This window comes from Delphinus delphis, chromosome 16 (assembly GCF_949987515.2).
Source record: "Delphinus delphis chromosome 16, mDelDel1.2, whole genome shotgun sequence".
NCBI classification, from domain to species: Eukaryota; Metazoa; Chordata; class Mammalia; order Artiodactyla; family Delphinidae; genus Delphinus; species Delphinus delphis.
Genome location: NC_082698.1, coordinates 26,333,955 through 26,346,605, shown reverse-complemented (window position 1 = coordinate 26,346,605; position 12,651 = coordinate 26,333,955).

The window sequence follows — 12,651 nt, the reverse complement described above, 5'->3', positions numbered from 1 at the left end:
AAACTTATAAGGCAAAGGAGGTACATGTAAAAATAAAACATCCGGGGCTTCCCTGGTGGCGCAGTGGTTGAGAGTCCGCCTGCCGATGCAGGGGACACGGGTTCGTGCCCCGGTCCGGGAAGATCCCACATGCCGCGGAGCGGCTGGGCCCGTGAGCCATGGCTGCTGAGCCTGCGGGTCCGGAGCCTGTGCTCCGCAATGGGAGAGGCCACAACAGTGAGAGGCCCGCGTACCGCAAAAATAAACAAGCAAATTAATTAATTAATTAATTAATTAAATAAAACATCCTTCTATTTTAATTAGCCCCAACCCTTCAAGAGGGCCTGCCTGCCCATCGATCTGGGGCATTCCTCCCAAGTGTTAGAAGGGTACCTGGAGACACACTGGATAAGAACTCACAAGGATTTAATCCTGCCTTTACCACCTATTGTCTGTGTAACCTTGAATAACTTTCTTAACCTCTTTGAACCTCAATTTCCTCAGCCATAAAAGAGGAAAAGGAATAGTATCTACATGATAGAACAATTTTGAGGATTAAAAGAGAGAATGACTGTGGAAGAACTTATTTGTATGTTCTATACATGTCATTTGGAGGGCACTAATAGTTAGGAATCTCTTAAGATCAGTTTCTCTGATCTTAAGGAAACTGAGGATCAGAGGATAAATGACGGAGAAAGGGTCACAAAGTAAGTACAACAGAATTATATCATACAAAGAGACTAGATTTTAAAGTAAACACATAGGTCAAAAATTGAATCATATAGTCAAAACATGATAACACCTTAAATCATCCATAAAATAAGGTAGAGCTGACCTCTCAATAAGTCCAGCTCAGCCAGTTGGGAACCAATTGTTGTTTCAGTGGTTGAGCACCAGATTTGGCAGCTGGCTTGCTTTTAGGGTCCATGTTGCATGAAAAATGCTTGAATCATTGAACTCACACTTAGTGTAACTGAGATGCCATCTCCCTTCTCAACCTGCCAGTTGTTTAAAATGGAGTTGCTCTTTGCTGAGTGCAGACGGCTGTACTGGTCCTAAGTTAAACGTGTCTATGGTGCGGCTCCGTAGAGGTGGAAGCAAGATTCAAACCTAATAGTTGGGCCTTCCTCCCAAGCATTTGTTCATCCAGCTAGGAGGTCTTGACTGCTGTCACTGTGGGCCTGCTTCTACCTGAGCCTGGGCTGGGCTGCCCGCCCACAGCGCCCCCCCAACCCATCCCTCTCACTCTCAATCTGCTCAGAAAAGGATTCCAGCATGGGCTTTTGATGCTGTGATATATAATAAGAAATATGTAATTGGTCTTCGTCTCCATTTCTGGCACAGAGCTCCTAAAACTCTTGGAGCTTCATAATTGATAAATGTGTCTTGAGAAACATGTCTTGATATTCATAACAAATAAACCCGTTCAACTACACCAGAGTTTATGTTAATGAAGTGACTTTTGGAAAGTACCTAAGGTTGGGGCTGGTTGCCAGGGGAACCAACCTAGTGATCAGAGGGTTGGAACTTTCAGTTCACCACCTGACCTCCAGGGAAGGGAGAGGGACTGAAGGTTGAATCCATCACCAATAGTCAATGATTTAATCAATCATGTCTATGTAATGAGGTTTCCATAAAAACCCCAAAGGACTGGATTCAGAGAGCTTCCAGGTTGGTGAACCAGAATGAATCCACCGGGCAGAAGGTGGTGTACTCCAAACTCCCCAGGGAGAGAAGCTCCTGTGTTCAGGACCCTCCCGGACCTCTACCTATGTATCTCTTCACCTGGCTGTTCATTCATATCCTTTAATATCCTTTGTAATAAACTGGTAATCTAGTAAGTAAACTGGTTTCCTAAGTTCCCTGAGCTGCTCTAGCAAATTAATCAAACCAGGGAGGGGTGGCATGGGAATGTCCAATTAATTAGCCAGTCGGTCAGAAGCACAGGTAACAACCTGGACTTACGATTGGCATCTGAAGTAGGGGGCAGTCTTGTGGGACCAAGCCCTTAACCCATAGGATCTGATGCTATTCTCCAGGTAGATAGTGTCAGAATTGCGTTGAATTGTAGGACACCCAGCTGGTACTGGAGAATTGCTTGGTGGTGTTGAAAAAAACATAATGGAGATACCCACGGAGGTGATCCACATGTTGATCCCCAGCAAGGGCCTGAAATCTGGGGGAGACAGGATGATAATGAGCCACCAGAGTTCCCAGTTCCTCCTAGTCCCACTGCAGGCTGCTTCCACCTCACCCAGCAGGTTGGACTGGATTTTTCTTTTGGTCTCCTATCCATAGATAGTGTTTACATCCATGTCCTGGGAGGTAGAGGGAGCAGGGTCAGGACACTAGGAGTAAGTTAAAATTTGAGGGGAAGGGGGTTTCCTGCCCGGAAATCCTAGGGAGAAGGGACAGAGAAATGAGATTGGGTAGACTGATGTCTCACATCTGTGACTGTAAGGCCTGGAATCTGACACTCCCATGGGTGTGGCTCAGGTTCTCTGGGAGGCTGGGATTCTGGAGTGGGGGTAGGATCTGAGTCTGGGACTCAGAGAGAAATTCCCAGGGGTGGAGGGAGGGTTAAGTCCCCTCTGTGCCTGAAGGATGGACTTAAGGAAAGAGTGAAGGCTGTACATGTTATTTCCAACGGAGTAGCTGCTGTAGGAAATGGCTTCATACAGCTGCTTATTGCTTATGAAGCTGCAGATGTTCCAGCCCCTGGGGAGAAAAAGCAGGGGGGAGAGTGGGAAAGAACTCAAGGCCAGGTCAGAATGTGCAGAAAGGTTGCGAGTCAGTAGAGGACAGGTGGGGGTGTAGAAATTAAGAGAAGATGGATGGAGATGAGGGGTCAGGGAGGAGAGAGAAAAATGGAAGAGGGGTCAGAGGCAGATGAGAGGAACCAGGGTATAGGCAGGGCTTGGGTTTGGGGAGTTCTGGGTAATGAAAGGGGATGGTTCTTGGAGGGATGGGGCCCAGAAAGTCATAGTGGGGAGCAAGTTGCATAAGGTGGGGAGGGGTTACAGGTTAGGATAGGATCTTCCTGAGGAGACCAGAGGTGGCTCCTGGCCTGAGTGACTAGCTTTCAGACATGAGGCATGCGCACTGGGTAGGGGAAGGGCAACAAACAAGAGGAGCGTGGTCACACCCAGCGGGAAGCAGGCAGATAGGTGGTGCTGGGAACTGGAGTGATAAAATGAATAGCCCCTGCAGAACTCACACAGGCAGCCTTACAGGCTGAAGCCAGACAGAAAGAGCACCAGACTGAAGATGAAGGCAAGCAGCAGGTACAGTTATGTAGCCAGCCTCATATTTCAAGACCTGGGAGGGGGCCTGGAGGGAATGTGGTCTTAGGCTTCTGCCAGACATCCAGGTAGCTACTCACACGTCTTACCTCCCGCCCGTGTGTGCAGGGCAGGGAGGGGTGGTGGCAGGGTGGCCTCTGGAGGACAAACTTACACATGGAGTTCGCCTTATCTTCTTGAAGATGTCCCACTGGCTGTCCTTGTTTTTTAGAGACCAAGAGACCTTGCTCTCACAAGTCTAGGTCTAAGTGGGAGTAGAGGCAGAGTGGTGAGACAGAAGAGACCCAATTAGCCATGCCCCTCCTTATACTATCCAGAAAGCATCATGATATACCGATATGGGACAGGAAGGCTCCAGTGGGGTACTCCAGAGCCTCTCTGCTTTGCTGCTAGACTGGCCTACTTAATTTGCAGTTTCCTAGCTCTTAACCCTCCCGTTCCTCCAAACCAGTCCTTCCATTCCTCCAAACCAGTCCTCCCACACATCCTACTTCACAGTCCCGGCCACTCCAACCCTGGTGGGCTTTGAAGCATCTCCTGGGGTGACCTCCTGGCAGTGAGCAAGCTGGGAAAGGGGAGATGGAAGGACTGTTTCTGGTCTAACAGGTGGCTGGGGAGTGAGACGTCTTAGCCCTGCCCCCCTCCCCCCCACCCCCCGCCAACCTCCCAGGGCCTCTTGGCATATCACAATAGTTAATCCTTACTGAAAGCTTACTCTGTGCCAGGCATTCTCTAAACTCTCTATATCATTTCATCCTCCTAACAATCCTCTAAGACAGGTGCTATTATTACCCCCATTGTAGAGATGAGGAAACAAGTTCAAGGAGGTTAAATAACTTGTTCAGTGTTATCCACCTATAAGTGGTTGGGCCAGGATTCAAAAAAGGTATGTCTCTAGCAAGAGCCCGTGCTCTGGACCACTGTGCGGTGATTACTTCAGGAGTCCCTATTTTAGTTCATGGCACCAGTGTCCTCCCAGTTCCTCCAAACCTTAACATTGCCTTCCATCCTTCCCACCTACTCACTCCCCATATTCAATAAACTGCCAAATGGTATCTATACTCCTGCTTCTCTCCCCAGGCCCACCACAAACACCCTAATTCAGGTCTTTATTACTTCCCACCAGGATTTTGTCTCTCTTATGGTTAGTATTGGTTGTTATAAATGTAGTGTGAGTACATTAAAGGAAGTTTGAAAAATGGCAAAGAGAAGAAAAATCCACCCAGAATCCAATCATCTTATTCCCACCATTGTACTTTCTTCCCATGTATTGATACTTTTTCCCCAGGCAAAGACCTTTTACATAATTGCAGACATTTTGTATGATAATTTATCATCCTACTTTTTCAGTTAACATTGATCGTAAGTGTATTTTTCACATTCTTTTAACCTCTTGGTAAATATCTTTTTTTTTTTTTTCTTTTTTTCTCACTGTACACGGGCCTCTCACTGTTGTGGCCTCTCCCGTTGCGGAGCACAGGCTCCGGACGCGCAGGCCCAGCGGCCATGGCTCATGGGCCCAGCCGCTCCGCGGCATGTGGGATCTTCCCGGACCGGGGCACGAACCCACGTCCCCTGAATTGGCAGGCGGACTCACAACCACTGCACCACCAGGGAAGCCTGGTAAATATCATTTTGATGGCTGTATAGCATTCCATTCTTAGAATGTCCCATAGTCAACCAAGCCATTCTCCTATCCATCACTTTCAGGAGTTTCCAAATTTTCTGTATTATAAGTAATGCTGTGATTCCCAGAAATGAAATTAGTGGGTCAAATGTTGTGCACCTTAATACAAGTTGCTTTTCTGAGAGATTAGTTTACTTAAAGTGTATGAGATTCTAGTCTCTTCACATCCTTTTCAGCATTGAGTAGGATCATTGAAAATCTTTGCCGCTTTAGTATGATTTTATTTACATACTTCAAAAACCAGGCAAAATCAATCATGGTGTTAAAAATTAGGACAGTGCTTACCCTTGCAGGGGAAAAATGATTGGGAAGGGTCATGAGAAGACTTCAGGGTGCTGGTAATGTTCTACTTCTTGATCTCAGTGCTGGTTCAGTTTGTGTGTTCAGTTGGAGAAAATTCGTCAAGTTGTATTTCTATGGTATGTGTACTTTTCCGTATGTTACACTTCAAAGCATAGTTTACCAAGCGCACCAAAAGCATAAGCAACAAAAGAAAAAATAGATAATTTGGACTTCATCAAAGTTTAAAACTTTTGTGCTTCAAAAGACACTCTCTGTATTTAAAATTGGCAAAAAAGAAAAGAAAAAAAAAAAAAAAGACACTCTCGGGCTTCCCTGGTGGCGCAGTCGTTGAGAGTCTGCCTGCCGATGCAGGGGACACGGGTTCGTGCCCCGGTCCAGGAAGATCCCACATGCCGCGGAGCAGCTAGGCCCATGAGCCATGGCTGCTGAGCCTGCGCGTCCGGAGCCTCTGCTCCGCAACGGGAGAGGCCACAATAGTGAGAGGCCTGCGTACCGCAAAAAAAAAAAAAAAAAAAAAAAAGACACTATCATAAAAGCAAAAAGACAACCCACAGAATGGGAGAAAACATTTGCAAACCATACATCTGATAAAAGACTTGCATCTACAATGTATAAATAACTCTTAAAACACAATAAAAAATATGAAAAAGAAAATATATATAATTGAATCACTTTGCTGTACACTTGAAACACAACATTGTACATTAACTATACCTCAAAAAAAACAAAACAATAAAAAGACAATTAAAAAATGGGCAAAGGATCTGCAGAGACATTTTTCCAAAGAAGGTATACGAATGGCTAATAAAAGATGCTCAGTGGGGACTTCCCTGGTGGCGCAGTGGTTAAGAATCCACCTGCCAATGCAGGGGACATGGGTTCAAGCTCTGGTCCAGGAAGATCCCACATGCCGCGGAGCAGCTAAGTCCGTGTGCCACAACTACTGAGCCTGCGCTCTAGAGCCTGCGAGCCACAACTACTGAGCCTGCGCGCCTAGAGCCCATGCTCCACAACAAGAGAAACCACCGCAATGAGAGGCCTGCACACCACAACAAAGAGTAGCTCCTGATCGCCGCAACTAGAGAAAGCCCTCGCACAGCAATGAAGACCCAATGCAGCCAAAAATAAAAATTAATTAATTAATTAAAAGAAAAAAGATGCTCAATGTCATTAGTCATCAGGGAAATGTAGATCAAAACCATGATGAGATACTACTTTGCACACTCTAAGATGGCTATGATAAAAAAAAAAACAGATGATAACAAGTGTTGGGGAGGATATAGAGAAATTAGAACCTTCATATATTGCTCATGGGACTGTAAAGTGGTGCAGTCACTTTGGAAAACAGTCTGGCAGTTGCTCAAAAGGTTAAACATAGAGTTACCATATGACCCAGCAATTCCACTTGTAAGATTTTAAATACCATAGAAGAAATCAGAAAGGAAAAGAGTGAACAATAAAAAAAGAAAAAAAATGAAGAGTGATCAAGTTAACCACATATAGACTAAATTTATAACTTTGGTATATGTCTGTGTAAATAAAAAGGTAGATCCTGACTCCCTACCCCCTACACCCGCCAAAAAAAAATGCAGGTGTGCTGGGAAATACATTTGCGTAAATATGATGAGTTACAATCTTTTTGTACAATTAAGGTATATACCCAAGAGAAATCAAAATATGTATCTAATCAAATACGTGTACCCAAATGTTCATAGCACCATTATTCATAGCAGACAGAAAGTAGAAACAATCCAAATGTCCCTCAACTGATGAATGGCTAAATAAGATGTAGTATATTCATACAATGGAAAATTATACTTGGCAATAAAAAGAAATGAAATACTGATACATGGGGCGACATGGATGAAACTTGAAAATATGCTGCTAAGTGATAGAAGCTAGGCACAAAAGACCATATACTGTATGAATCCATTTATATGACATGTCTAAAATAGGCAAATTAATAAAGATATAAAGTAGTGGTGCAGTGGTTAAAACTCCACACTCCCAATGCAGTGAGCCGGGGTTTGATCCCTGGTCAGGGAACTAGATCCCACATGCATGCCACAAGTAAGACTTCGCATGCCATAACTAAGAAGCCTGCAAGCCTCAACTAAGACCCGGCGCAACCAAATAAATAAATAAATAAACATAAAAAAAAAAAAGACAAAGTAGGTTAGTAGTTGCCTGGGGCTGGGATAGTGGGGGAAAATGTTGCATGACTGCTGCTGGGTATGGGTTTTCTTTTCTAAGTGATGAAAATGTTTTAAAATAGGTTTTGGAGATGTTTGCACAACACTTAAGAAATATACTAAAAGCCACTGAACTGTACACTTTAAATGGGTGAATTGTATGGTGTGTAAATTATATCTCAATAAAGCTGTTACATATTTTTTTAATTTACTAAAAGAAATCTTTGTTTAATAGACAAAAAAGAGCCATATTATTATTTTTTAATTTTTTTAAAATTTATTTTATTTTTGGCTGCATTGGGTCTTCGTTGCTGTGCGGGCTTTCTCTAGTTGCAGTGAGCAGGGGCTACTCTTTGTTGCGGTGCTTGGGCTTTTCATTGCGGTGGCTGCTCTTGTTACGGAGCACAGGCTCTAGATGCACAGGCTTCAGTAGTTGTGGCTCGTGGGTTCTAGAGCGCAGGCTCAGTAGTTGTGGCACATGGGCTTAGTTGCTCCACGGCTTGTGGTATCTTCCCGGACCTGGGCTTGAACCCGTGTCCCCTGCATTGGCTGGCGGATTCTTAACCATTGTGCCACCAGGGAAGCCCAAGAGCCATATTATTTAAATATACATTCGATTACTATATTTCTATGTGTTTTAGTCTTAGTGCTTCCTCCTCTGAAATTGTCCTTTACCCTTTTATCTAGTGAGGAGCCTCTTTATTAAACTTATTTTGCATTAATTAATTGTACAGAAAGATTGTAACTCATCATATTTGTTACAAATATATTTCCCAGCACACCTGCTTTTTTTTTTTTTTTTGTGGCCGGTATAAGGGGTAGAGAGTCAGGATCTACTTTTTTATTTACACACACATATACCAAAGTTATAAACTCAGTCTATATGTAGCAAAATTGATCACTCTTTTTGGGTTTTTTTCTTTTTTTATTATTCACTCTTTTCCTTTCTGATTTCTTCTATGGTATTTAAAATCTTACAAGTTTATCCTATCCACACATACTTCTAGAAAGGTGATGAATAGTATTTCATCTTATTTTCATCTAATTTTATTTGCTTACATTTAATTCTTTAATCTTATACAATTTATTTTATGATAAGATAGGATCTTTTTGTTTTGGTTTTTTAAGTTGCTAGTAGCATGGGCTTCTCGGCCCCATACTTGGTCCCCCTTCTCTAGTTCTATACACCACACTAAACCAATCTCACTTTAAAAGAAGTATCTAACTAGGTCACTTCTCTGTTCAAAAACAGTTGGTGGCTTCCCACTCCCTATAAAATTAAGTCTAAACTTATCAGCTTGGGAATTCCCTGGCCGTCTAGTGGTTACGACTCCAAGCTTGCACTGCAGAGGGCCTGGGTTTGATCCCTGGTCAGGGAACTAAGATCCCACAAGCCGCACAGTGCGGCCAAAAAAAATAAAATAAACAAACTTCTCAGCTTGTCATTCAAAACTCTCTACAATCTAGAAAGACTATGGAGGGCAGTTTTGCTGATTCCTTCTCTCCTATCCAGCAAAGTACCCACCATTCCTTCCCTTGACCATCCCATTTCAGTACCTTTCCTAAAGCCATCCCTCTACTTAGAATGTCTGTCGATCCTTGACAAAATTACCTGTCACAGGTCCACCTCCATTCCACAATCACAACCAATTTCACCTTCAGCAAGAAGTGTTCCCAGATCACTTTGGTCAAAATGAATTTCTCTCCCTGTAAGTCTAAAGCACTTCGCAGGTTTCTAATCCTGCTCCCTGATGTGTGCTTTTACTCAACATGTGGCTATGTCTGACTTTCCCGTTTGGGGAGTTTCAGGAGGGCAGGGACCAGGTCTTAACCATGACCGCCTTAGACCCTGCAGTGACAGTCCATTACATTTGGATGAAATTCAAACACCTTGCTATCTTTGTGATCTTAGGCAAGTTGCTTGGCCTCTCTGGCACTTAGTTTCTTCATATTAATGGGAGATAATAACAGGACCCACAACACAGAGCTGTGCTCAGCTTTCGATGAGATAATAATTGATATAAAGCATTTCTCACAATACCTGGTGCAGAATGAATATTAATTGCTATTGTCATCATCGTTATTGACACCATGGCATTGTCCCATCTAGCCTCAGCCTCTCTCCTGCCACCACTTTCCTTTGCTCACCAGGCCCAGAACCCACTGGTGTTCTATTCTTCCAACCCACTAAGCACTTCCCAGCAACAGGACCTATTTCCTCCCCATGAAATCCCCCTCCCCATGCACATTACCTGGTGGAGTCCTCCTAATCCTTCAAGTCTCAGCCGATACATCACTCCCTTAGAGAGGCCTTCTTTAACACACCAGTTTAAATTAGGTCTCTCTCTGGGACTTCCCTGGCAGTCCAGTGGTTAAGACTCTGCGCTTCCATTGCAGGGGGCATGGGTTTGATCCCTGGTTGGGGAACCAAGATCCCCACACGCTGTGTGGCACAGCCAAAAAAAAAAAAAAAAAGGTCTCTATTATATATCTAACCTGCACTATTCAGTTATATATAAATTGTAATTGCATATATATGTAACTGTTTGTTTAACATCTATTTCCCTACCCAACTCTGTAAGTCATGTTTTCTTATCTACTGTTCCATCTCCAGTTCCTGGCATGTTGTAGATGCTCACTAAATGTAGCTTGACTGGCTGAATGAATGAATGGACAGAGTACTTTATATAGCAGGTACTCAATGAATGTTTGGATTTTTTTTTTTTTTTTTTTTTTTTTTTGGGCTACGTGGCTTGCGGGATCTTAGTTTCCCCGATCAGGGATAGAACCTGGACCCTTCACAGCGAAAGTGCCGAGTCCTAACCATTGGACCGCCAGGGAATTCCCAATAAATGTTTGAACTTTAATTCAAGTTAACCCTAGATCCTCTGCCATAGTAAACGCACTCAGACCTGGGCTTCAGAGGTGGGAACATCAGTTTGCAGAGATCACACCGAAATATAAAACCAAGAAAAACTCTGCACACATAAAATAGGGGAAAGGAATAAAAATGTTCATAGGAAGGCTCTTCAAGAGAGCAGAAACCATGATAGAAACAACCCAGATGTCCAGTGACAGGAGAATAAAGAACTGTGGTATAGTCACATAGTGGAATACTACACAGCCCTCAAAATGCATGAACTGCAGCAATATGAATCTTAGTAATATTAAGTAAAAATAATAAGCAGCCAAAAACTACATACAGCAGTATTCCTCTATAATAAGGTTAAAAAAAACTAAAAAAAAAATTGGAAATACATAAAGCTAAGATAAATTTATAAAAAGGAGAAGAGAATGGTGGATACCTCAGGAGGAGGATGCATTTCAGTTATTGCCAAGGTCCTAGCTTTCATGTGATAAGTTCTATGACAGTACTATAATTAAATAAATGTGTCCTGTGCACAGGGCAATGAAAAGAGTGTGCCATGAAACAAGGGTATGATTAATCTAATTCTGTGCACCTGACATCCATTAACGGCAAGGGAGAGAAATTATGCCTACTTTCTCCAGGTAGCCTTATTTGTTTGGGGGGAGAGGGGGAAAAGTTTCTTCCTTCCCAACCCTCTCTGGGACTTTTCTCTAGGTTCTCCTCCTGGAGAGGTGAGCTGGTGGCAGGTGGGGCAGCAGGGAGAGGAGTAATACAGGGTTTAGCTACTTCAGGAAAAGTGTCCTGGAATTGGTGGAGTAGGAACCTGGAGGTGGGTCAGCTTCCATTACCATTCAGCTCCCCCCATTCCCTAGGCTAAGAACTACAGGGTGTGTAGTCTGTCGTTCGTTTCCTGCTCTTCATTGAAGACCTCCGGATGGAGTGGAAAGAAGCCTAAGAGGTGCGTCCTGAGAGAATGGTACTGTGGCCACATGGTAGAGTGTTGTAAGCATTCTGGGTACTGGAGAGCTGGGTCCAGTGGAGGTCAAAACCACCATCTTCAAACTTCAGTTTGGGGACTTCCCTGGTGACGCAATGGTTAAGAATCTGCCTGCGAATGCAGGGGACACGGGTTCGAGCCCTGGTTCGGGAAGATCCCACATGCCGCGGAGCAACTAAGCCCGTGTGCTACAACTACTGAGCCTGCACTTTAGAGCCCACGAGCCACAACTACTGAAGCAGGTGCGCCAAGAGCCCATGCTCCGCAACAAGAGAAGCCACCGCAATGAGAAGCCCGCGCACCACAACCGAGAGTAGCCCCCGCTCGCCACAACTAGAGAAAGCCCGCACACAGCAACGAAGACCCAACGCAGCCAAAAATAAATTAATTAATTAAAAAAAAATTCCGTTTGGAACTACGGGGCAGCTGACTCACAACTTTTTACACGTTCCCTCTTTTCAGCCTGGCCCAGGACACGCCTGGGCCATCCTAAGCACCCCCTGCCCCTCATCTCCCAGTCTTCCCTGCCCTTTCCTTCTTCATCCTAACTGTAGCTCCTAATCCTGTACTCTCACCTCTACTTCTACCAACCCCCAAAATGAGACCCTACTTTGTGAAAAAAGGGATTGGGGGGAAGCTCTGGGAGGGCAGCTTCAAACTTTCCACCTTAGGGAAGGGGCTTAAGGTCAGACTGAACTGGGCTGGGCTTGCTGTGCTGGCCTCTTACCTTTAGGAAAGGGGTTAGAGGTTAGGCTGAACTGGGCTACTGGTATAAAAGGGGCTGGAGATTGTGCTGGACTAGACTAGCAGTCCTAAGAAAGGGGCTAGAAACCAGGCTGGATTGGACTGGGTTAGGAAACATGGGGAAGGAGCTGGGTTCAGGATGAGCTGGGGGCCTGGGGGTCAAGGCCTGGACCTCTGCAGTGGGGCCTGGCTGGCATACACAGTTGGGCTGAAACAAGTTTTTCAGCATCATGCTGGGCCTGGGACTGGGCCCTCCCCTGCACCCAGAAACAGAGGACATGAGGGCTTTGAAGGGTTTACTTCCCCCACCCCAGCAATTCCTCCTGAACAAGGGCCTTCCCCAGAGGGGCCACTGGGGCAAACAGGGAGGAGCCAGATCTGGGGCTTCAGAGGAAGTCACTGGCCACCAGGTTTCCTGAGTTCAAAAAGTGGGTTCCCCTGTCTCTCTGGCCCATTCATTTCCCCCAGGGCAGAGTCCAGGCCTAGCAGGGCAGAGTCCAGGCTTAGCAATCTACCTCTCCCCTGGACCCCCACCTCCCTTTCAGAAACATACACACACACACAATGTGAACCTGCAA